Source organism: Pan paniscus, chromosome 20, assembly GCF_029289425.2.
Source record: "Pan paniscus chromosome 20, NHGRI_mPanPan1-v2.0_pri, whole genome shotgun sequence".
Taxonomy (NCBI): domain Eukaryota; kingdom Metazoa; phylum Chordata; class Mammalia; order Primates; family Hominidae; genus Pan; species Pan paniscus.
The window spans coordinates 39,595,604-39,621,815 of record NC_073269.2 but is presented as its reverse complement, the minus strand read 5'-3'; the positions used below and the strand labels follow the sequence as shown (position 1 = coordinate 39,621,815).

Below are 26,212 nucleotides of genomic sequence, written 5' to 3'. Positions count from 1 at the left end.
GCCTCAGCTTCCCAAAGTGCTGGAATTACAGGCATGAGCCACCGCACCCGGCCATCATATACTTAAGTATATTAGTGTTCACTGTCTGCTGCCCTTACCAGAACACTGACTCCATGGGGGCTGGGATTCACCTCTGCTTCAAGTCCTGCTGTATCCCCCAGTGCCTAGAACAGTACCTGACATACGCCCAGCACACACTTTGTTCTCCATAAATATTTGTTGAGTACATGGATCAGCTCAGAAGACCCAGTATAATAATAAATACAGTAAATCTGGGAACACTGGCTCATGCCTGTAATCCCAGCACTTTGGGAGGCTGAGGTGGGTGGATCACCTGAAGTCAGGAGTTCGAGACTAGCCTGGCCAACATGGTGAAACCGCATCTCTACCAAAAATGCAAAAATTAGCCAGGTGTGGTGGCAGGTGCCTGTAGTCCCAGCTACTCGGGAAGCTGAGACAGGAGAATGGCTTGAACCCAGGAGGCGGAGGTTGCAGTGGGCTGAGATCGAGCCACTGCACTCCAGCCTGGGTGACAGAGCGAGACTCCGTTTCAAAAAATAAAAAATTAATAAATAAATAAAGTAAAGGAGCCAATTTATCCTTATTTGTAAGGATAAATTGTAAACTTATCCTAAATTTATGTGTAAGTGAAACACTATCCTAACACTAATCTTCGCTAGATATTATTTGAAATGTGATGCCCTACATCCAAAATCATAAAAATGTGATATCACACAAGAATCATAATAGAGGGGATCTGCCTCCTAAGATACTAGAAATGCGCTCCTAAGCTACGATAATTAAAATCGTGGGTGCTGGGACTAGAAGAGTCAGGCTAGAACAGAAGAGTATGGAAGAGGCCCTAGTTAACACAGGAATTAAGCAAATGGTCAAGGTGGCATTTAAAAATCAGCAAGCAAAGAGTGAATGTTCCATAAATGATGCTGGTACAACTGGCTGGCCATTTCGCACCTGCGGCGTATGTGTGTTATTTAGAAATATGGAGGCAGAACTGCAGTGCCTGCTGGGGAAATGGCTAGAAGAGTCATAGGTGGCTGCCTCCAGAACACGGGCTCAGGAGAGCTGGGGAGGGAGGAAGCAGAGAACTGGTAGATTTGTTAAAAGCCTTTTTTTATTATTTATGCCTTCTTAAGCTATGCACATGCATGACTTTGGTAAAAATAAAATGTATGTTAAAAAGGCAATAATCACGCCCTTCTTTAACCTATCTAATTGACACAGATTTAAAAAATAAAAAACAAAGATTCCCAGTGCAGTTGTGATTATGAGAAAAAATAGGCCCGCTTACGCACTGCTGGGTCTTTCTGGAAGGTGATTTGTTGGCAAGTACTAAAAGTTTTAAAGACGGGCATACCCTTTGAGACAACTATTCCACTTTAGATGGGCATACCCTTTGAGACAACTATTCCACTTCTAGGAATTTATGCTGGGATGGCACAAAGGTATACTGCAAGAAGGTTCATGTCAACATGTTTTAAAATTGAAAAACAAGAACGAAAACCCCCAAAATGTCCAACAGGGAACCGGTTCTATAAATTATGATAAATTCATGGGAAGGGATGCCGTGTAGGTGTCAAAAGCAAGACAGAAACAGATTCATCACCATGGAAAAGAATTCATGATATGCAAAGTGATTAAACAGGTTATGTGCGGTAGGCATAAAGATTATTGCATTTTGATAAAATGAAAATGATTTATGAGTTTACGTATATAAAGCGATAGAGACGTAAGGTAGCCCCTTCTCTGGGACAATGTATGCCAACACCAGAGCCAGAAGGATTCAAAGGACGGTAAGACTTTAATCTTCTTTTTGCTCTTGCAAAGGCATTTCCGCAGGGAATCTTTAAGACTCCTGGCTGGGCGCAGTGGCTCACGCCTGTAATCCCAGCACTTTGGGAGGCTGAGGCAGGCAGATCACTTGAGGTCAGGAGTTCAAGACCAGCCTGGCCAACATGGTGAAACCCCATCTCCACTAAAAATACAAAACTCAGCCGAGTGTGGTGGTGCGTGTCTGTAATCCCAGCTATTAGGGAGGCTGAGGCACAAGAATTGCTTGAACCCAGGAGGCAGAGGTTGCAAAGAGCCGAGATCGTGCCACTGCGCTCCAGCCTGGGCGACACAGACCCTGTCTCAGAAAAAAAAAAAAAGACTTATGAAGGTGGAAGCTAGAATGCTGAGGCCAGATTCCTTGGAAGTGGGAGGTGGAGTGGAGGGGTCCTCCATAGGCCCCCTCTGCTGCCCACTCATCCACGGGGTCCTGGGGGAGTGGGCCAGACTCCAGAGGCACACAGAGCCCAGCCAGTCGCCCACCCATCTGCAGTCCCAGAGGCGAGGGCTTTGACCCCTTCCCAGCAGACAGGGATGTCCCAGAACAAAGGCCACAGTCAGTGGGTGCTGAGCCCCACAGCCCTGCAGCCATGGCCTGTGGTCTTGGTGGTTCCTGTCCCTTTCCAGGGCTCTGGTGAGACACTAGGCCCCAGGCCCTCATCCTCCAGGCAGAAATCATCCACTTTGTCAGTGAAGTTCTGGACTCCAAATTCTTCAGGCCCAGAGGCCAAAGTAATATAGAGACATATGGTTTGGTCAGCGTAGGACTTTGGTTTTAAATTCTGAATTAGTCTTCAGACTTCAGAGGGGAAGCGATTTCACATAAAAATCGACCTCTGTTCTTGAATATTTGAATACCTGGCCACCCTGGAAACCTTCATCCCTTTCTGCGATGACAGCGGGAGTCCTACTGCCCCCTTCCAAAGCAGCAGGTCCCCCCTCCCCACACACCGCCCCCGACATCCCAGACCACACCCCTCCTTTGCCCTGAGGCCTGACTCCAAGGGTAGCTAAATTTTCCACCCTGGGCTGTCCAGAACCCCCTCATTTCTGGGCTATCTGAGGCTCCTTCTCCCTACTTTACCAGCCCCCTTCTTCCCTTCCATCTTCAGCTATGGGAACCAGTTCCAATACACCACCAATCCCCAGCGGGTGTTCCACCTTGCCCTCTGGGGAGATAGAAGTTTCCTTGCAGAAAACTCCTCACCCGGGGCCGGAAGCCTGGCCCACCGCACGCTGAGGTGTGGCAGCTCAGATCTGGGGGAGCCCTTAACCCTGCTGCTCCTCAAACCCTGCCCAGGGGGTGGTGGGGCGGAGATCTAGGCTGAGACTGAGAACCTGGTCAGTGCCTCACCCCCAGTCCTGACCTCAAGAAGGGGTCTCAGGGCAGAAACAGCAATCCTGTTCCTCAAGGACTCTGATCCTGGCAGAAGAGGACTCACCCAGCCTACCATGGGTTTAGGAACAGGTAAGTCCCTAAGAGCCAGGATCCTGGGCTGAGTTCCCTGGATGCTCTGGGATGGACGGTGCAGACAGGTTTGTAAGGGAGGGCTCTCGGGACAGCCACCTGCGAGGAGCTGAGGAGGGCAGGAGCAGGCAGAGAGAGAAGCCGACTGCAGTGCCTCTCAGCTGAGGACTCAGCCCATCCCACAGGTGCTCTGGCGCTGGGAGGGACCTTCAGGGCAGTCCCAAATGGAGACAAGGGGCTGGGCCTTTGTGATCCCACAGCAGTAGCAGTCCCTGGCGGTGGGATGGGGTGTGACTTTGGGCAAGGAGCTCCCTGGGGCCCAGGGCAGTTCCCATCCCGGGGCGCCCCTGGGAGCATCAGCAGCAGATATTCCCAGCAGTCCCCACACCTGGGCAGAGCAGCACCTTGGCCATCACCCAGGGGCCAGCAGGGAGGCGTCGTGGAGCACCCCACTTCGCTGGAAGGAGGAGGGAGTTTCCTTCTTGGGCAAGACCACCCAGGAAGGGCCAGAGATGCAAGAGGAGAGTGTGCTGAAGATTCAGTCACATCCCCGGCATTTCTTGGCAACAGAACATTAATTCCGACTGTCATTAGAGTCCATTTCAATTTTGTAATAACATAAAAAAGTTAAGAGTCTAATTTATTCATACAAATCTTGTTAGCATCCAACTTCCACATAATGTAACATATTCCTTAGAAAGCTGACAAAGCAGGAGAAATTAAAAACATAAAAGACATCCATGGGCTCTCAAGGCCACAGAGCCAAAGGTGAGTGAGAGGTCGGGGAGACCAGGGCAGCTCCAGAAAGGGCTGGAGGCTTGGAACAGGAATGGACAGACCTGGAGAGGTGGGCTGAGCCACCCAAAGGAGCCATGGCTTCCACCACATCCGAGATTGAAACCGTCCTCACAGGGTTGGCAAGAATTGCACACTAGGTTCTGGACAGAAATATAGTTATAATTAAGCATTAATCAGGCTGCACTCTGGCCCAGTTCCTTGTGGCAAGGAGTCACGTGGTGCTAGATCCTGGCCGTGGTCACCTCCATTGCTCCTATAGGTAAGATTTCTGACATTAGGTTCATAAAATGGTGTAAGAATTGATTTGCTTTGCTGGGCGCAGTGGCTTACGCCTGCAATTCCAGCACTTTGGGAAGCCGAGGTGGGCGGATCACGAGGTCAGGAGTTCGAGACTAGCCTGGCCAGCATGGTGAAACCCTGTCTCTACTAAAAATACAAAAAAAAATTAGCCAGGCATGGTGGCGCATGCCTGTAGTCCCAGCTACTTGGGAGGCTGAGGCCGGAGAATCACTTGAACCTGGGAGGTGGAGGTTGCAGTAAGCCGAGATCACGCCACTGCACTCCAGCCTGGGAGACAGAGTGAGACTCTGTCTCAAAAAAAAAAAATTTGATTTGCTTCTCCATTGTCCCTATAGACAGGACCCCTGATTTTAGAATCATAAGGTTTTTTTTCACTTAAGATGTTGAAAAGACCCCAAATTGCCCCCAACAGTTTGAGGACCCCCTACAGAGGATGGGGATCAGCCTGAGAACACAGCTTCTTCCTCTGCCGGTCCCAAGACTTTACCCTGCACTCTTCCACCCATCAACGATCTCCACACTTCACCCACTCCAAAACTTAGAAATCCTAACCCCACATTCCCCAGGGAGATGGATTTGAGGTTGTCTGCCATCTCCTCGTTCCATGACCTTACCATTAATCCTCTTTTTCTGCCGCAACCTGGCATCTTAGCACATTGACTTGCTGCGTGCATCAGGCAATGGACCTGTTATGGTTACAAGGCTGCCCCGATGCTGAGGGGCTCCTCCTGGCCACCTCTGCAGCCCCCACACCATCCCAGTGCCATGCCCCTGCCCCTGGGCTCCAGACAGCACCCTAGCACTTCCCTCAGCAAATTCATCCTCGAGCGCTGTAACTCCTCTTAATTACACGTCTGCAGTGTTTGCATTAGATAGCTGTCACCCTGTAATTTACCCGTACACGGGTTTTAATTGTACATTAATCTCTTCTACATGCCACTCCCCTGCTAGAATCTCGAACGGCAGCAGTTTGGGCCATTTTGTTTATTCCTCAGCCGAAAATAGCTGATGAACGTAATCGCATATTGTACCTCCTCTTTTTTTTTTTTTTTTTTTTTGGTCAGGATCACCTGCTGTGTGCTAGGGCTGGAGAGAGGCTCCTGTCACCTGCAAGCCACCTTTAAGCACAATATTTGACCGTTTCCTGGCTGACAGCAATTTTAGAAGAAAGGTCAGCAGCAACAAGAAATCTTCTGATCCCCAGCCATGCATTCTCTGGGTGCCCCCCATCCACATCCTCTCCCTCATGCTCTTGCCTGATGGACCAGGGAGCACTCACTTGGCGAGCAATCTCACCAGGGGATGGAGGACAACCTGTGAACCTAAAAAATCCACCAGCATGCAGGTTCCAAGGTCACTTGGAGAACCACGAAGGTGAACTATAAATTACAAAGCCCTGGCTGGCTGCCAGGGCCCCAGGAAGCTACATTTAGCATATCATTCTCCCAGCAGCAGGATGAAGCCTTAACTCCCTTTCCGACGGAATTTGAATGGAATTGGTTACAAGAACATTGTGATTGAAATATCACCAATTGGCTTTTCATGACAACTCAGCGATAGATTGCAATTGCTATGGAGAGCGTGTGTGTGCTGAGGGGTGGCTGTTGTGCACTGTGGCTGGCCAAGGTGGCAATGAGGGAGTCCCATACAATATTTATGAAATTCAGATGAAGTCCTACACTGGCAATGAGCTGATATCATAACACAGATTTCAAAAACGCCTTGACATTTGCCCGAGATCAAATTTCCCCTTGCGAAAACCCACGAGGCTTTGTGCTGACAGCGGTCTGCACGCTTCGCCCCCACCTGCAACCTTCCTCGTTTAAGCTTGGGTAATTAACACTGCCATGGGAGGAGGCTGGAGGGGCTGGAGGCACAGATACAGTAGAATAATGCCACACAAGTCCACTTTTCCTTTGAGGAAAACATCAGCGGTGGTGTTCGGTGGTGAAAGACAGGAGTTTTGATAATTTTTATTGTTAAACACTTTCCGACCAGCAAAACAAAGCTCGAGTGATATCCTGAAATTGGTGAGGCTCTGACAGCATATTTGGATGGAGAGAGCTATGCAGGGAAGATCCATCACACAGTCGCCCAGGAAACAAACATGAGAGCAAGAAATCTATCTCCTTGGGGCCAAAGATCTCATTTGGGCGCAGCCTTTATTTCCTTTTAGGGCAGCCTTGGAGAATCTGTTAGGAAGGGGATGTTTGAGCCTTCCTGGAAGAGAGGGCATGCTGCTTCAGATCCTACACTTTGGGACCTTTCTTTCTTTTTTTTTTTTTTTTCTTAAGAGATAAGGTCTTGCTCAGGCTGGAGTCCAGTGGTGCCATCATAGCTCATTGCAGCCTCGAACTTCTGGACTCAAGTGATCCTCCTGCCTGGGCCTCCCAAAGAGCTGGGATTACAGGCGTGAGCCACCACACCCAGTGAAAGGTTCACTTTCGACTGGGCACGGTGGCTCACGCCTGTAATCCCAGCACTTTGGGAGGCCGAGGCAGGCAGATCACAAGGTCATGAGATCGAGACCATCCTGGCTAACAGGGTGAAACATCGTCTCTACTAAAAATACCAAAAATTAGCCGGGTGTGGCAGCGTGCGCCTGTAGTCCCAGCTGCTGGGAAGGCTGAGGCAGGAGAATGGCGTGAACCCGGAAGGCGGGGCTTGCAGTGAGCTGAGATCCCGCCACTGCACTCCAGCCTGGGTGACAGGGCGAGACTCCGTCTCAAAAAAAAAAAAAAAAAAAAAGAAAGCGAACCTTTCTTTAGGTATCTCACACCCCACAGGGATCCTTCTGTCAGAGGCGTGTGAGCCAGAGCAACTCCATCTTGAATAGGGGCTGGGTAAAATGAGGCTGAGACCTACTGGGCTGCATTCCCAGATGGTCAAGGCATTCCAAGTCACAGGATGAGATAGGAGGTCAGCACAAGATACAGGTCATAAAGACATTGCTGATGAAACAGGTTGCAGTAAAGAAGCCAGCCAAAAGCTACCAAAACCAAGATGGTGATGAGAGTGACCTCTGGTCGCCCTCACAGCTACAATCCCACAAGCACCATGACAGTTTACAAATGCCAGGGCAACATCAGGAAGTTACCCTATATGGTCTAAAAAGGGGAGGCATGAACAATCCATCCCTTGTTTTGCGTATCATCAAGAAATAACCATAAAAATGGGCAACCAGCAGTGGTTGGGGGCTGCTGTGTCTATGGAGTAGCCATTCTTTTATTCCTTTACTTTCTTTCTTTTTTGAGACTGAGTTTCGCTCTTGTTGCCCAGGCTGGAGTGCAATGGCGCGATCTCGGCTCACTGCAACCTTCGCCTCCCGGGTTCAAGCGATTCTCCTGCCTCAGTCTCCTCAGTAGCTGGGATTATAGGCGCCAGCCCCCATGCCCGGCTAATTTTTGTATTTTTAGTACAGATGGGGTTTCACCATGTTAGCCACGCTCGTCTCGAACTCCTGAGCTCAGGTGATCCGCCCGCCTTGGCCTCTCAAAGTGCTGGGATTACAGGCGTGAGCCACTGCGCCCGGACTACTTTCTTAATAAGCTTGCTTTCACTTTACGGTATGTACTTGCCCGAATTTTTTCTTGTGCGACATCCAAGAACCCTCTCTTGGGGTCTGGATCGGGACCCCTTTCCTGTAACACTTCTACCTCTAACTGTGGCTTCTGGAGACAAAGACTCACGCACTCACGCACATACCAGGACCCGTAGTGGTGAGACGTGAAATACTGCATAGGGCCCAAGCCTGAAGCCGCCAGATTGTTTACGAGTCAAGGCAAGGGCGATTTAGGTGGTTTTTGATAAACACTTCATATTCCACATCCTAAGAGAAGCAGAATACTTGTCAAGCATGCATCTTTATGAGCTGTCTGCCTATAAACCTTGCGCGAGAGGTCCGTGCTTAATGTTGGTTTGGCAGTAAATTGGCGCGATGCACAGGTCTGCTGCATCAAATTAGCATCGACCCGTAAAACGTTACTGAATGATTCCTCAAATCTGCCAAGTCTTCAAATCAATTTTGGAGAAAGCGTCAAGAGGTTTTTTTTTTTTTAACTTTGATAAACCTTTCATATTAGTTATCACAGAAAAGCATAAACCTCTCTAATCTGTCTTCCCACCAAAAAAAAAAAAAAAAAAGTGTTGTTTTTCCCAAACTGCTTTTAGCTCTTCCGTCTTTGCGCGCCCGCCTCCACATCGCATAAACAATGTGTGTGCCATGGATTCATTTTTGCCCTATTTTAAAGCAAACGGTAGTTGGCTCACACTGTCCATGCACCGTAGTCCCAAAGCTTGGAGAGAATTTCCACTGTACCAAGATAAAGTTCTCACCCCTGGCCTTTGAGGTAAGCAATCCCCAGCTCGCCTCCTCCAAGAAGCCTTCCATAGCTCTCCAGTGAACCCTGACCATCGCCTTATGCCCTTTTGTGGTGGGTCAACTAGACCGCAGTATCTCCGGGGAACTAAGCCCGCATTTTTTCCACTGCTGGCCCTGAGGGACGGAACTCATGCTGAGTGGTCCATGAGGTGTTGTCACCCCCCCACCCATCTTTGAGGCCTAGCCTGGGCCTCCCTCCTCTGTGGAGGAGGTGCCATCATAACTCACTGCAGCCTCCAACTTCTGGGCTCAAGAGATCCTCCTGCCTGGGCCTCCCAAAGAGCTGGCATTACAGGAGGAATCCCAGCTAGAATCCCTTGCCCTCCCTCCCTGCTAGCTAAGTCAGGGTTGTGTATACGAAACTGCCTCCCTCCTCTTGTGGCAGTGACTGGGTCTCAAAACCACCCAAAGGGTCTGACCCAGAGCTCTCCTCCCCCAGGCCATCCTGCTTTCCCAGTAGTTCTGCTAAACTTGAGGAGGGAGGGGCAAGCCACACCCAAAGAAAGGAGGCTTCACCACGGTCTTCATGAAAACGCTGAGGGGCAGGAGTGGAGCAGCTGATGACAGGCATGGCCCTTCTGCCTTAGTTTGACCAAGGGCACATCATCTATGAAAAGACGGTGTTGGAAAAGCTCAGGGGGCCGCATGGTGCAGGGATGGATTGCTGTTCTTTTAGGGGGATCAGGGGGCTCCTAAGCTTCTGCAGAGGGACCCAATAACACATGCATCATCAGGGAGGAGGTCGCCCAAGGAGGCTCTCAAATGGCCAGTGCCTAGAGGACTGGGGGTGAGCAAGGCTGCTGGGGGCACGGCTGCAGCTCTGTTGGAAGTTGGCTTTGGAGAAGGAGGAGGTCATTCAGACATGGGACACCCCCCAGTGAGCGAGAAACCAACTTCCAGAGCCCTCACCACGGCAGCCCAGTTGACTAACGAGTCCCCGCCAAGTCAGCTGGGGTGGGAAAGGATGGAGACAACAATGGGAAACCCTTCAACCCAGCAGGTCTGCCCTGTGCAGGACTATTCTGGGCATTGTGACACAGCCGTGGACATGACAGAAAGGGCAGCATCCATGCTTTTTTTTTTTTTTTTTTTTTTTGGTTTCGTGACAAGAAAAAAAAAACAGCCCTAGAAGGACCAATGGGTCAAGGGCTGTCTGATGAGTCCGGGGCTGGGCCAGGGCTCAGCACCTGCATCTCTGACCAGCAACCCACGTGATTCTGGGGCAGGTGGCCAGTTCCCCAGACTCATCCAGAGAAACTCTTGTCTACTCCATCCCTTGGCTTCCAGCCTGGGAGATTCAAACCCGCCCAGAAGAAATCAGAAGCACCGCCAGACGTTTCCACAATGTGGGGATGGAAGTGAGTTCTACAATTTGGGGACGAAAGGAAATTTTCAAATTTGTTGAATAATGTTTCCAGGTCCAAAATATCCTTGGTAAAAAAATGAACTGCATTCGTCATCTGAGAAATAAAATTAAAACCACGGTGTGATACCTCGGCATACTCATAGAATGGCTAAAATGGGAAAAACTCACAATGCCAAGTATTGGACAGGACGTGGAGTGGGAGAGTTACGTATGGAACACTCATGCATATACTGGTGAGGAGGTGGAAACATCAGTACGACCCCTTTAGAAAACAGTCCAGCAATGGAGTCGGGAGTGGTGGCTCATGCCTGTAATCCCAGGACTTTGGGAGGCCAAGGTGGGAGGATCGCTTAAGCCCAGGAGTTCGAGACCAGCCTGGACAACATGGGGAAACCCTGTCTCTACAAAAAATACCAAAACAAAACAAAAAGCTGGGAGTGGTGGTGGTGCACACCTGCGGTCCCAGTTACTTGGGAGGCTGAAGCAGGAGGACCACCTGAACGTGGGAGGTCAAGGCTGCAGTGAGCCATGATCACGTCACTACCCTACACCCTGGGCAACAGAGTGAGATCTTGTCTTAAACACACACACACACACACACGAAAAAGAAAACTGTTCGACAGTACCTGCACCCTGGGGCCCAGCAATTCTCTTCTAAGTACATCAGGAATGTGCAGGAACTGGACGTGATGACACACGCCTGTAATCCCAACACTTTGGGAGGCCAAGGCAGGAGGATCACTTGAGCTCAGGAGTTCAGGACCAGCCTGGGCAACAAAGTGAGATCCCCCCATCTCTACAAAAATAAAAATAAAAAATTAGTCAGCATGGTGGTGCACACCTGTGGTCCCAGCTACTTGGGAGGCTGAGGCGGGAGGCTGGCTTGAGCCCAGGAGTTCAAGGCTGCAGTGAGCTGTGATTGCGCCACTGCACTCTGGCCTAGATGACAGAGCAAGATTCTGTCTCTAAAAAAGGAAAAAATGTGTACATATCACTAAGAGACACACACAAGAATATCCATAGCAATACTGTCCCTAAAAGCCAAAAACTCTAACCCAAATGCCAATCAACAAGAGACTGGAAAATAAATTAGGGTCTACCCACATGATGGAATCCTGTACAAAGAGGAAGGAACAAATAACAACAACTCAAAACAACATGGATGAATCTCAGAAACCAGATGCTGACCCAGACATGGGAGCATACATACTGCATGATTCCATTTCTATTAAGTTTAAAAACAAGGGGCCAGGTGTGGTGGCTAATGCCTGTAATCCCAGCACTTTGGGAGACCGAGGCGGGTGGATCACCTGAGGTCAGGAGTTCAAGACCAGCCTGGCCAACATGGTGAAACCCCGTCTCTACTAAAAATACAAAAATTAGCCGGGTGTGGTGGTGCGTGTCTGTAATCCCAGCTACTAGGGAGGCTGAGGCACAAAAATTAGCCAGGTGTGGTGGTGTGCACCTGTAGTCCCAGCTACTCGGGAGGCTGAGGCAGGAGGATCACTTTAACCCAGGAGGCGGAGGTTGCAGTGAGCCGAGATTGCACCGCTACACTTCAGCCTGGGCGATAGAGTGAGACTGTATCTCAAACACACACACATACACACACACACACACACACACACAAGGAAAACCAACCCATATCGGTAGAAGTAAGGGGAGCGGTTTTCTGTGGTGGAGGGGAATGACTGGAAGAGGTCATGGGGGGGTTCTGGGGTCCTGGTCATGTTCTGATCCCTGCTCCAGTGCTAGGTACACAGCACACTCAGTTTGCAGACATTCACTGCATTGTATACGTAGGATCTGTTCGCTTTTCTGTATGTGTACTACACTTGGAATAAAAGGCTTAAATATGTACAATGGTGCATGCGGGACAAGAAGAAGACATCATTAGCAAACTGCTTAGAAAAAAATGATTTGGCTGGGTGTGGCAGCTCACACCTGTAATCCCAGCACTTTAGGAGGCCGAGGCAGGTGGATGGCTTGAGCTCAGGAGTTCAAGACTAGACTAGGCAACATGACAAAACCTTTTCTCTACTAAAAATACCAAAAAACAAACAAACAAAAATAGCCAGGCATGGCGATGGGAGCTTGTAGTTCCAGCTACTCGGGAGGCTGAGCTGGGAGGATTACTTGAGCCCGGGGGATGGAGGTTGCTGTGAGCTGAGATCGCACCACTGCACTCCAGCCTGGGTGACAGAGGGAGACCCTGTCTGAAAAAAAAAAAAAAAAAAAAAAAGAGAGAGAGACAAGAAAAGAAAAAGCAGAACTTGAGGGGACACTGGCCAGTGGGGCTGCCTGCCCCCTAAGCCTCTGTCACACCACCAGGCAAGGCCCTTGACCAATATGCTTCCTGACACCCAAGATAAAACGGGAGTAGTAATAATAATAGTAATAATAGCAGTAGCAGCTGCCACTGATTGTGGACTCTTAGGCACAACAGCTCTAGGAGGTGGATTCTCTTGTTAACCCCGTTTTGTGGATGAGGAAACTGGGTCCCTAGCCCACACAGTGACCGAGTGGTAAGGCTAGGATTGAACCCAGGTGGTCTGACTCCAGGTCCCAGCTTCAGCCGCAACCTAGAGGTGGCTGCCTGGGGCGGAGGGAGGGCGGGGAGTGGTTGCCATGGCTGTGCACTGACACATTAACTCGTGGAAGAGGGAATCAAGAAGAGTGAAATAATAGGCATAGATTGCGCTTTCACAGGGATGAATGGTCATGAAATTAAATTTGCAGATGAGGCCAAACCTCATGAGGCCCCAAATCTAAGCAGGAAACAGCAAGATGGCCCCAACCAGGAGAAATGCAATTTACCACACACACCAAGGTGGTAATCCTCGCTAAATGACTTTTGTGAGAAAGAGGCGTGTGAGTGGCTGTCGCGAGGGATGGCGAGGTAGTGATGACCACTGACAGCAGGTAGCCTCTGCGCCAGCACAGGCCCAGCCCCAGGCACAGCAACAGGGAGGGGAAATCCACGTGCGATCCCGGTGCCACTCCCAGCCCATGTCAGCCTCTGCCAAGGAGATTCAAACAGACACACGAAAGCTGAGTCTTTGGAAGTCAGAATCAAATCAGACCCAGATGTCTATAGGAGGTGTAAGGAGGAATATTCCCGGGAGAAAGAATCACATAGGAAAAAGGGAAGGTGTCAGAAAGAACCAAGAGCTCTGGCCTCAGCAAGCCAGAGAGAGGCTGGCTGCCCCAGCTCAACCTGTGTGGGCAGATTGCTGAATCACATGCTGAGCCCAACCAGCATAGACAGCGCCGGCTTTTTGCACTGGCTCAATCAGTGTAGACAGCCTGCCTATATCACATACTGATTCCAACTAGTGTAGACAGACGGCATTGCACACTGGGCTTGACCACCCCAGCTCTGGGAGACAGAGCCTGATGGACCTGGCCAACATCTGAAGGGAAGCCCGGACCCGGGCTGAGCTCAGCCACAGGAAAAGCCACTGAATCTACAGAGTTTGAGAGCTCTGAACCTTGCGCAAAGACCCCACAGAGAGTGGGGCAAGCACAGACTACATGGAATGTTCTAGTGCTCATGCCCTAGACTCAACCAAGTGTAGACAGACTGCCTGCCCCACACTCTGTCTTAGCCAGTGTAGATAGACTGCCTGACCCATGCGCTGGCTCCGTCAGTTAGACAGACTGCCTGCCCCACCAGTATAGACAGACTGCCTGTACCACGCACTGGCCCCACCAGTGTAGACAGACTGCCTGACCCACGTGCTGGCTCCGTCATCGTAGACGGACTGCTTGCCCCATGCACTGGCCCCACCAGTGTAGACAGACTGCCTGCACCACACACTGGCCCAGCCAGTGTAGACAGACTGCCTTCCCCACGCACTGGCCCCACCAGTGTGGACAGACTGCCTGACCCACGTGCTGGCTCCGTCAGTGTAGGCGGACTGCCTGCCCCATGCACTGGCCCCACCAGTGTAGACAGACTGCCTGCACCACACACTGGCCCAGCCAGTGTAGACAGACTGCCTTCCCCACGCACCGGCTATGCTAAAGTAGACAGACTGCACAGTTTAATGCACTCTGCCTGCCCACAAGCAATCGCTCAGTACCTTCTCCATGCTGAGCTCCTCCTGGCCAACACAACCAGAAAGAGCAGCATCTGCACCAACACTGTAACCTGCTTGTGTTTGCTCAACTTCTCCAGGGCCAGGTGTACGAGGCTCTGCACATGGCAGGTCAGGGTCAGTGTTCGCTGGGTGCCTGGATGCGGCACAGGAAGCAAAGCTCCTGCAGCTCAAGGCTGGAGGAGGGTCTCAGTGCTGCAAGCCTAGGCTGATGAGTCTTGTCCCAAGAGATGAGTCAGCCCCCAAAAGAGGCAGCCTCGAAGGTGGGGACGACTTGTCTGCCAAGTGCGAGTCAGTCTGTGCCCGGGCTAGGGGCTGCTGGCAGAGGGACTCTCCTGTGTCAGCTTCCCACTGATAAGCATCTGGGCATGTCCAGGGGTCCACAGTGGTGAAGGCAACAGACAGAATGGAGTGGCCAGGCCAGCCCAGGAAGGCTCATCTGGAGAGGCCGCACTCTGGGCAAGGAATCAGCCCTGGGAGGGGGCCTAGGGGACCAAGGAGTAATGTGCAGCTCCTAGCATCCTCTGCTTAGCTCTCTTCCCTCCTGTCCCCGAGTCTGGCCCAGTCAGGGAGGAGCTGGCTCAGGCCCAGACAGTGAGGACAAGGTGACAGCGACCTGGGCTGTTGCCTGCAGCTCGGTGGCCACTCAGCTCAGGGCCTGCAGCCAGCAGCATGGACACAACGGGAAATGGGGTGACTCACAGACCTGCTTCCCTGCTCCCCAGCTCTGGAGGACAGAGCCTGGTAGATAGGGCCGATGTCTGCAGGGAACCCAGGGCCCGACCTGTGCTGCAGACAGCCACAGGAAATTCACCAACATCAGAGGGCACTGCGGAGCTCCCAGCCTTGGGCAGAGCCCCTCACAGAGGGTGCAGCAGGTAGAGACTGGCTCCCTTGGGGAGGAGGAAAAGGAGAGAGGGCTGAGAGCAAGAAGGAAAGGGTATAAGAGAGGATTCTTTCTGGGGCAGGTGCCAGCCAGCTGCCAGGTCACATCAGGCAGGTGGCAGGTGAAGGAACTCTAGGGGTCCAGGAAGCTAAGTGGATGAAACACACATGGAGACCACCACTGGCCAGCACTCAGCTCCAGACGGAAGTGGGCATCCGAGCCACAGTGGGTGGTCAGCTCCATTCCCCCAGTGGAGGCCCATCCTCAATGAGTCAGGAGGCAAAAGTTGGGCCAGGACCATGGATCTGGCCGTCGAGCAGCTTGTCCCCACCATGGAGCTATGGGCACTGGGCTGTCACTTGCCGAGTGCCCTGGACGTGCTAGGGCTGAATGGTGAGCAGACAAGAGAGGAAGGCAGTGGAAGAACCAAGGGCTCAGAGCACGGTGGGTCCACACAACCAGCAGCCTGGCCACCCAGTCCTAGGAGGATGTGACTCAGCCAGAGTGGACAGGTGCTTAGCACTCCAGGGGGCAGCCCTGTCTCAGGGAGTAGACAACTCCCAATAGTGTCCCACGGGTAACCATCCTGACCACTCCTTACCACATCCCCTCCCACACCTAATCCAGCTGGGTACCAGTTTAGACAGAATGACTTGCAGAATGCACTGGTTCGACCAGTGTAGACAGATGGCGTGAATGGTGTGCTGAGATCCACCAGTATAAACAGATGGCCTGCATCATGAACTAGGGGCTCAACCAGTGTTACAGTGCCTGCTTTGTGCACTAGCTCAACCAGCGTAGACGCACCGCCTACACCGCCCACTAGTTTCAACCAGCGTAGATGCACTGCCTACATCACACACTGGTGTCAACCAGTGTAGACAGACTCCATTGCACATTAGGCTCAACCACCCCGGCTCCGGGAGACAGAGCCTGATGGACCAGACCAATGTCTGAGGGGAAGCCCATTCACTCCTATTTAAGGCCACAGTGGTCTTTCTGCAAGATTCCTGCAGCTCCGTCCTCGCTGGTCTTCCTACTCTGCAGCAGTTCATAGGATAAAGTCCCAAGTCCCTCCCTGGTTGTGAAGACCCTACACAGATGGGTCTCCAGCCACATGTCACCTGCTTCTTCACTCTGCTGGCCACATGGGCCTTCCCACAGCTCCCAGATGGTGCTCCTCATGCCCTCTCACACATTCCCTCCACAGGAAGCCCTTTGCATGCTCTTGCCTGTGCCTGCCTGGCATGCTGGATTCTCTCTCTCCATCCTTTCCTCCCACACTCCCCACCAACCCTGCTTAGTTCCCACTCCTCCTTCAGACCTCAGCTGAAGGGCCACCTCCTCCGAGAAGTCCTCCTAACCTCTCAGTGCAGGTCAGATTGCTCTTTGGTAGGTCTCATAGTACCTGAGTGTTTATTTCTTTATATTCTTTATATCCTTATCACAGCCTAGAATCACACATTAGTCATTCTTTTTATTAATGTCTTTGTCTGGCAGAAAATGAATTAGTGAATGAGGAATAAATGAGGAGGGTCTCCATCTAACTCACAAGGGCAGGGACCACCCTTAGCTTTGCTCACCTCATGTCCCCAGGGCCTGGTACAGTGCAAGACACCTAATACCTGCTCCATAAACATTCAGGGGCAGGGTGAGGGACAGTGACAACGGGCCTGGCACCAGGAGTGTGGGACTGAGAATCATTTGGCTCCAGGTTTCAATGTTGATGATTCTAATTTAGTTCAAATAAATGTCACTCATCAGGGCCAACACTGGCCATGGCTTGGCAGGGAAAGGGCATCTTGCCCTCAGTCACCAGCACCAATAAATACTATTTCCCAGAAATGTATGGTGTTCTACGTGCGGAGTGCGGATGTAAGACCCAGGCCACCAACCTGGGAGGACAGCTGTGTCTGCTGCCCCCAGCCCCAGGCCTGCATACGGACTGTCTTAGTCCATTTCTGTTGCTGTAAAGGAATCCCTAAGGCTAGGTAATATATAAAGAAAAAGGGTCGGGCGTGCTGGCTCACGCCTATAAACCCAGCACTTTGGGAGCCCGAGATGGGCGGATCACTTGAGGTCAGGAGTTCAAGACCAGCCAGGCCAACATGGTGAAACCCCATCTCTACTAAAAATATTAAAAAAAAAAAAAAAAAATTAGCTGGGCATGGTGGTGCATGCCTGTAATCCTAGCTACTTGGGAGGCTGAGGTGGGAGGACTGCTTGAACCTGGGAGACAGAGGTTGCAGTGAGCCGAGATCACACCACTGCACACTCCAGCCTGGGTAACAGAGCGAGACTCCATCACCCCACCCGCCCATCCCCCCCAAAAAAAAGAGGACAGGCATGCTGGCTCACATCTGCAATCCCAGCACTTTAGGAGACTGAGGCAGAAGGATTGCTTGAGGCAAGAAGTTCAAGATGAGCTTGGACAACATAGGGAGACCCCATCTCTATAAAAAAAATTAAAAATTAATGGACATGGTGGTGTGCATCTGTAGTCCCAGCTACTCAAGAGGCTGAAGCAGGAGGATTGTTTGAGCCTGGAAGTTCAAGGCTGCAGTGAGTTATGATAGCACCACTGTACTCCAGCCTGGGCAATAGAGCAAGACTCTGTCTCTAAAAAGAAAAAAAAAAAAAAGGAAAAAAAAGCGGCTTATTTGGCTCACAATTCTGCAGCCTGTACGAGAAGCATGGCACCTGCATTTGCATCTGGTGAGGGCCTCGTGCCCTTCCACTTAAAATGGAAGGAGAAGAGGAGCCGGTGTGTGCCGAGATCACAGAGGTGGGGGGTAGGTGCTAGGCTCTTTTTAACAACCAGCTCTTGTGGGAACTAATAGAGCAAGAACTCACTCCCTGCCTCACAACAGCATTAATCTATTCATAAAGGGGCCACCCCCATGACCTACCTCCCACCAGGCCCCACCTCTAACACTGGGGATCACATTTCAAGGTAAGATTCACAGGGGACAAACATCCAAATTATTGCACAGATACTCTCTGACTTCCTAAAAGGTGGCTTTGGCAATGGGGCCAGGGCTGCTTCTTGGTGTCAACCCACCTGCACGGAGGCTTCCCCAGTCTCTCGGTGGCCCAGGCTGCATTGCTGAGTTTCTAAGGGTCCGGGAATGAATCCAGCCAGTGCAGGCTAGAACACCACATCACAAATGACAGGTAGTTTTGTACAGGGTAAAAGTCACAACTTTTTTCCATGACCAATTTGTAAGCCTCACGATCTGCCATGCTGATTTACTGACCACAGGGTCACACATCCTCCAGCTGATAAGAAATGAGATGGCGTCTGCCGCATCCTCTGGCACCTGAGCTAATGCAGCTCTGTTCCCGGGTTGTCTGGGTCCATGGGTTTCCTCTGGAGGGAACACAGCCGCTCTGGAGTCAGATGAGCCCTGAATATGGCGCCAAAGACAGCGCCAAACAGCCTACTGTCACCACGCTGTCACCATGCAGATTGCTCATGCCCAGCCAACTTTCTGAGGTTGCAGGACACTGATGCCATATCTACATCCAGGCACCAACCTCAATTTAAAAAAAAAAAATTTATTTTGAGACACAGTCTCACTCTGTCGCCTAGGCTGGAGTGCAGGGGCATGATCTCGGCTCACTGCAACTTCTGTCTCCCAGGTTCAAGTGATTCTCCTGCCTCAGCCTCCTGAGTAGCTGGGGCTACAGGTGAGCACCACCATGCCCGGCTAATTTTTGTCTTTTTAGTAGAGACTGGGTTTCACCACGTAGGTCAGGCTGGTCTCAAACTCCTGACCTCAAGTGATCCACCCACCTCGGCCTCCCAAAGTGCTGGGATTACAGGCGTGAGCCACCGTGTCTGGCCGATTTTTCAAAAACGTATTTACTTATTTATTTCATTTTTTGCTGTGCCACTGCCGGGTCACATTGATCTCCTTGGGCCAGCACTATATAAATCTCCAGTTTATAACTCGTCACCTTCTGGTTAGCTGAAAGGCTGGCCACTCATTCCACATGGTGTTTATTGGCTCTAATTGCCACGGTTGCTCACTAAAGAGCAGCCATGCGGGGCGCGGTAGCTCACGCCTGTAATCCCAACACTCTGGGAGGCCAAGGTGGGCGGATCACGAGGTCAGGAGATCGAGACCATCCTGGCCAACATGGTGAAACCCTGTCTCTACTAAATACAAAATTAGCCGGGAGTGGTGGCGCATGCCTGTAATCCCAGCTACTCGGGAGGCTGAGGCAGGAGAATTGCTTGAACCCAGGAGGCAGAGCTTGTGGCAAACAGAGATCGCAACATTGCACTCTAGCCTGGGCAACAAGAGTGAAACTTTATCTCAAAAAAAAAAAAAAAGAAAGAAAGCTGCCATAATCCTGTGTCCTCTTTCCCGCTCACAGGTTCCCCGCTGCTCCACGTTTCTCCATTGTGGCTGCCACGCACCAGTAAATCAGGGAGGGAGGTTTTTCCAAGCTGCAAAGCAGCAGATGTAGCTAAGACAGGGATCTCAGATTCCAGGCCAGGCAGCGGGCAGGAGATGGGGACATCAGCCAGGGACCTCAGCTTGGGCCACACCTTCCCCATCAGCCCCTACAAGCACAGCCGCACTCACTAAAAATTTCTCCAGCCAGACGCATCAGCAATGATCAAAGCTCCCCTTCCTCTCTTCCATCAGCAAAACCACAAAAAGCCTATCAGGCTGCCTCTGGCAGGAACTCAGAGCTCAGAGCAGGGGAGCAGCCTGCGCGAGGTTTCCAATCAGGCAAATCTGACTCTCCCCTTTTTAATAGAACTGAAGGCAAATTCTGAGAGTAGCCCACCAGACACACTTTCTCAACAACCATACGGCAAAAAAGTCGTTTTTGAACTTTCCCAGACTTATTAGCTTACATAAACAGAGATTTGAATAAATGTTTAAAAAATGAAATTCCCTGGATACCCTGTAATCAGTAAATGTTCATTATGGAAACACAGCAAATATGCATGAAATTTCCCAAGTGATATTCTGGCTACAAGATTAAAAAGGCATCTCTAACAGCAGGCTGAGTTACAAAGCATCCTCTGTCGTTGGTTACAGTCCGAGGGGGATGTTCTACCAAGCCCAAGAGGTCAGACGATCCTGCTCTCCTCTCCCAACTGGAGCCAAGGAAAATCAAAAGATGCTCATTTTGCCTGCTCAGGCAATTTATAAATGAGCCCCCACGCTGCCTGATGGAGGCCTCTCGATAAATAATTAATCCTTGACCTTGCTTTAAGAAAGCCTTGACTTTTTAATTTGGGGTCTTTTTAAAAATCAATACCCGGGAAACATAATTCACTCTTGCCGAGTCTGATTCCAGGTTAATAAATAAATAAGTAAATAAATGAGCTGCACTGTTTGTGTGTCCCAGGGTGACTGGGCCAGGCAATGGGTCAGGTTCCGGCTTTGAGGTTTTTCTGTGTTCAAATGCTATTGGATAATTGATCAGCCAATCCCACTGGAACCAACATTCAGACCCTCAAAAGGTCCCTCTCTTCAGGGTTCCAATGTTATTCCTCCCGTGGGTCACTTCACAGAGGCCAGTCTGCTGAACGCTCCTGAATGAACTCCCACGCCGCCTTCTGTGCTTGGGGTGTCCTGATTAAAATTAAAAGAGGATCTCCTGCTGGGATGAGTGTCCTTCCTGTGGCCTGTCTGCCTTGCCTTTGGGACAGGGCACAGGGTGGGCAGGAAAGGTCATGACAGCTGGAAAATGTTAAGGGCTCTGCCACACCTGCTCCACGGGTGCCCTGTCCTAGGGCAGGACTTAGGAAAAGACTTCCCCACAGGCAGGCAAGGGTCAAGGTGAACTCAGAAGAGAAAGGTTACCCAGGAAAGTGGGCTTGGTATTGTAGCTCCTGGGGGCCTTGGGCGGCTGTGGGAAATAAAAGGGGGTTGATCTGCCTCTTACCCCTCTGTCCCCCGCCCCTCTCCACCATCCACTCCAAAGCAGCTACTACCTCCCTGCACCCAACGCCTCTCCCACGTGCTCTGCTGCTGCGCCAGATCGCGCCAAGCAGATGGAGAGGGGCCGGGACGCGCGTTCCCCTTAACGGAGCTGATCACGGCTCCTGAGCCAGCGGGAGTGGCCCAGGGACGCAGAGTCCTCTGGGACGCCGGAGACGACTGCAGGACAGAGAGCCCCAGGATCGGCGCCTACTTCTGGGTTAAAACAGCCAGCCGGGCAGCAGCGCCCACAGCCGAGGGCGCCGCAGCCGCTTCAACTCCGGGTCGGGGTCGCGGGCCTGGAGACAAGATGTACGCGAAAGTTAGGGCGGCGGGAGTCCCGCACTGGAGAAGGAATCGGGGTCACATCAGACCCAAGCCCCAGCATCGGGCACTGCCAAAACCCGTGATCGCCCTCCTGGCCCGGCTGGCCTCCAGCGAGGCCAGAGCGGGTCTGCAGAGTTGGTAGCCGGAGTTGCAGCCGCCGTCAGAGCTCGGCTCGGTCCCGCGGCCAAACGGATCCTTTCCCCGCCCCCTGGAGCCGCCCCAGGCTCCGACTCCCGCACTCCCGACACACGCACGCACACACCTTCACACCATCGCTGACGCACGCACACTCGCCTCCAGCACTCACAGGCCGGTGCCCTGGAGAGTCGCGGGTCGGGGACGCGCGCGACGGAGCCGCTGGGTAGGAAGCCAAGGCCACTTAAACTTCCCCCATAGTCTCTGCCCGCCGCAACCCGTCCGGAGTCCCGGCTCCGAGCGCGCCAGGAAGCCCCAGCGCCCCGAGCGCTCCTGCCTGGCCCTCGGCGCTCGCTGCTCAGCGCCCGACGCCGCCTCCCCGCGGGCAGCACCGAGGGCCAGGAGGCGGAGCGGGAGTCCGCAGGGACCAAGAGGGCCGGAGGGACGGCAGTTCCCAGAAGCGCGGCAGCGAGTGAGATCCAAGGAGAGAAAGTCTAATTAAAGTTCCCGCTACCGGGGCCGGTCCCCAAAGTGCAACCAGACCCGAGCCCCGCGCGCCCACCTCCGCCCGCAGCTTCGGACTCCCATTCGCGTGCGGTGGCGGGGATGGCGAGCAGTGCAGTCCAGGGCCCGCTCGGGACCCCTTCCTGGCGTCTCTGCAGGCCAGGAGCCTGCGCAGGGCGGGAACAGGGGTGGGGCAGGGGCGCAGCCACTTACCTGGCGCAGCGGACGCACCCGAGGCCGCGGGCGCCTCCAGTCCGGGAGCGGTTCTCCGCGGCGGATCCTCTGCTTGGGGCGCGCAGGCGGCGGAGAGGACCTCCGACCCAGCTCGGGCCCGGTGCCTCCGCCCGCTCCAAGCGGAACCCAGTGCGATCTGTGGGCGAGCAGCGTGGGGCCGGCAGCCGGAGCGTGCCGGGAGCGAGAGGGCGCGGGGCGGCGTTCCTCTTCGGCCCCCGGCGCGATCGGTCCCCCACCTCCTGCTGCCGCCGCCGCCTCGTCCTCTCTCCTCCCCGCAGCACTGCCGGATCCGGCTTGCGCGCCGGGAAGGCTCCCAGCGAAGTGAGAGCGAAGCCTCCGGCGAGGCTGGAAATAGCGCCGCGCCCGCCCGGCGCCCCGCCCCCGGCCCGTGCCCCGCCCCGCCGTGGTGGCGGCTACGGCGGTGGCCGGTCCGGGCGGGGATCGCTCCAGCGATGCACTCGGCCCTCCCGGGGGCTCGCGGGCGCCGCGCCCACGCGCGCTCTGCGGCTCCCGCGGCCCCTCTGGCAGCGCTCTCAGAAAGAGTCGCTGCTGGGCGCGGTCCGGCGGCGGCGGGGGTGGGAGCGGTCGTGGCTGGGGCTGCGCCGGTCTCCCGGTTCAGGAGAGCCGGACTCCGGCCTGACGCTAGGCTCCAGACCGCGGCCAGTGCTGCCACTGCCTCGGTGGGTCGCACGCGGCGCCAACCCGGGAAAAGGACCAGGCGTCACCGGGGCGGGCCTTGACCACAGCGGGGCAGGGGCGCGCGCCCAGGACCCGATGCTGCGGGGGCGCAGGGCCGGTGAAAGGCGGAAGATTGATCCTGAGGAAGATTCTGGGATATCCCTGGGCTTCAGCTCGCGTGGAATTCGGTCAAGGCCGCGAGCTGCCTCAGGCCCGGGTGTCCGCATCCATCCTCAAATCCCTGGGGCTCTAGATTCTGCTGAAAGTGCCCTGCGAACAGGTGCTCCCTTCAGGACTTCATCTTGGAAGTTTGTGTCGGGTCACCAGCCTGAGAGCGGGGCCAACCGACCCTCTTCATACACACTCGGGAAAACAGCGTGGAGGGTGGAACCGGCCCACGGCCACACAGCACCGGGACAGAGTAGGGACAGGAACACGGGGCCCTGGATTCGGGTCCTTGTTCTTCCTAAGAAGAGGCAGCCCCAGCCTGCAGGGGACAAGCAGGCCTTGGGAAGGGGGGCAACTGCTTTCTCACAGGAGCTGGAGGAAACTGTGCACACAGTCACCTGTTAGTCTTGAAGGGACACTCAGTATTTTCAAACAACAGCAGAGAAGCCTTTAATAAAGTGAAAGACCCTTACTCTCTCCTCTCTAATGGTACCTGCTGGCTGGTTGGCCTGACTCCTACCAGCTGACCTAGAGTGAGTGATGGAATTGGGGAGTGAGCTGGGCCCATGGGTCTTGACTGACCAGAGTGGGGGACACCAGGCGGAGAGCAGAGCCACTCCTGGGGACGGCCAGGGAGCCCCTCAGCCCCAGGGCCCTGAGGCCTCCTTAATGCCCCAGGTAAGCTCAGAGCATCCAAAAATAGACCGGACAGATAAGAAGATAAATAGAAGCATGACAAAGAAATCATGGTCTTCCTTTAATTCTTGCAGCAACAGAGTAGACATTATCACTCCCGTATTACAGATGAGCGAATTGAGATGCAAAAATGCCACCATTTTGCTGGACTCCACGCATCTGGAGAATGGCCCAGGTGTGATGATTCCAAACTGGGATAGGCTTTGTTCTGGGGTTCCCTTTCTGGGACTTTAGGCTCGGAGTGACCCAGGCCCGGGGCTGCGCTGGGACCCAGGCACACTCCACTGGCTGCACGCATGAGGGGAGTGTGTGTGTGTGTGTGTGTGTGTGTGTGTCTGAAATCACCCTCCTCCACCTCAGTCAGGTGCAGATTGGAGGAGCTGAGTGCAAGGGCCAGGGGACTCAAGTGTCAGGAAAAACAGGACAGTGGAACCCTTATTCATCCTACATCCCAAAGCTGTTGGAGCAGAGCAGGAGGAGAGAAGGTAGGAACAAAGAGAGGGGAGAGTAGAGTGAGCAGAAAGTCACTTGCCGGACTAGCTCACAGTGCAATGACCCCATCCCTGTCCCTGTGGTCCCCTTACCCCACACTTGCAGCCCCTCTTGCCACCCAAGGTCCTGACCATAGCTTGGCTGGGCAGCTGCCCATGAACTCCCTGTCTGCAGTTAGGCCTGGAACAGAGCACACAACTTTTGCCACAGAGGCCTGATGGTCAAGAGAACCTCTTCAGTACCATGAACACTCCAGAGGGCAAATGCATGTACACACACACACACACATGCACATGCACACACACGGAGAGAGAAAGAGAGACTTAACTGCAATGGGGAGATAATAGGAGCTCCCATTTCCAGAGCCCAGCCTCAAAGCTGGAAAGGGGGCTCTGGACCATGAGTACTTCCATGTGACAAGTCTACACAGGCTTTATTTCCCTGGGATGCATCTATACAGGCTTTGCCGTGACCAGTGAGTGGAGCGAGCCAAGCCATCTCAGCAACACTGTGCATCTGTGTGCCGCGATCCTCCTGGGAAGGATGGTTTTTCCATTAGCTTTCCCAACTGTACTTATTAGCACTTATTTGCATCTAATATTCAGGCAGGCACCACTAGGAATCAACAACGCTGCATTCCTTTGACATTCTCTCCATTTTCCATTTTTAACTCAGACTTCCTTCTTGTTTTGAGAGGCCATGGGGGAAATCCCCAAAGGGGGCCTGAGGCCCCTGGCACCAACTCGCAGTGAGTTTTCCTCCGAGATTTGCCAAGGGCTGCGTGCCCTTTTTTGAAAGTCAGGCTCAGCCTCTGCAGCGAGGGAGGAGCAGGAAGGCTGCAATTCCCTGCAGGAAGCCTTGTGTGCTCACTTGCGATTTTTGATATGTGTGTCTCCACCGAAAGATTAGTGGCAAACTTGTCTCTTTGCATCCCAACTAAGGTGAAAGACATTTTTAGTGCATGGCCCCATGCGCCCACAGCCTAAGCCCCAGAAGGGCTAATAGAGAGGTTCAGGTGCCAATCTGTTTGCTGCAACAAGGATACAGGAAAGAGGAGGGGGCTTGGCTCTGGGACGCAGGCAGACCCCCGCCTCCACTGGCTCTGGGCTCCCTTTCCTCAGGCCGTTCCTGCAAGTGAAGGTTCCTGCCCGTCTTTGGGCTGGAGGCTGAAGGTGGCACAGTGGGAAGCTGAGACTGTCTCACATTGTGTTTGGCAAGACTGAGTCTGGAGTCCTGAACCTTCCATCTGTTGCCATGAGAGGAACCAGAACAGGCTGGGCATGGTGGCTCATGCCTGTAATTCCAGCACTTTGGGAGGCTGAGGTGGGCAGATCACTTGAGGCTAGGAGTTTGAGACCAGCCTGGCCAACATAGCAAAACCCCATCTCTACTAAAAATACAAAAGTTAGCAGGGCATGGTGGTGCTCACCTGTAGCCCCAGCTACTCAGGAAGCTGAGGCAGGAGAATCACTTGAATCTGGGAGGCAGAAGTTGCAGTGAGCTGAGATTGTGCCACTGCACTCCAGCCTGGGTGACAGCGTGAGACTCTATTAAAAAAAAAAAAGAAGAAGAAAGAGAAGGAGAAGGAGAGGAAGAGGGAGAAGGAGGAGGAGGAGGAGGAGGGGAAGAAGAAGAAGAAGAAGAAGAAGAAAGAAGAAGAAGAAGAAGAAGAAGAAGAAGAAGAAGAAGAAGAAGAAGAAGAAGAAGAAGAAGAAGAAGAAGAAGAAGAAGAAGAAGACTTGTTCCACAGAGGAGTTTGGGAGCCATCTATACTGGCAGGTCGGGAACACCTCATCTGTCTCCCTGCATCCCATGGGAGAAAGAAGGGAATGATGGGATGGGCCAGGAGGTCTGCTCCAGCTCTCCCAGGTGCCAGCTAGGGG

At 52.9% G+C, this 26,212-nt stretch overlaps 1 protein-coding gene across 2 annotated transcripts in view; it reads right to left on the bottom strand.

The window, feature by feature from the left end:
• CHST8 (carbohydrate sulfotransferase 8) overlaps window positions 1-22,631 on the bottom strand; it is a 155,692-nt gene extending 133,061 nt beyond the window's left edge. For both annotated transcript variants that reach the window (XM_034944334.4, XM_034944333.4), the window contains exon 1: window positions 22,275-22,631. The gene's annotated coding sequence lies outside the window, so the exon portion shown is untranslated. The remainder of the gene's footprint in view (window positions 1-22,274) is intronic.
• Between the last annotated feature and the right edge of the window lie 3,581 nt (window positions 22,632-26,212).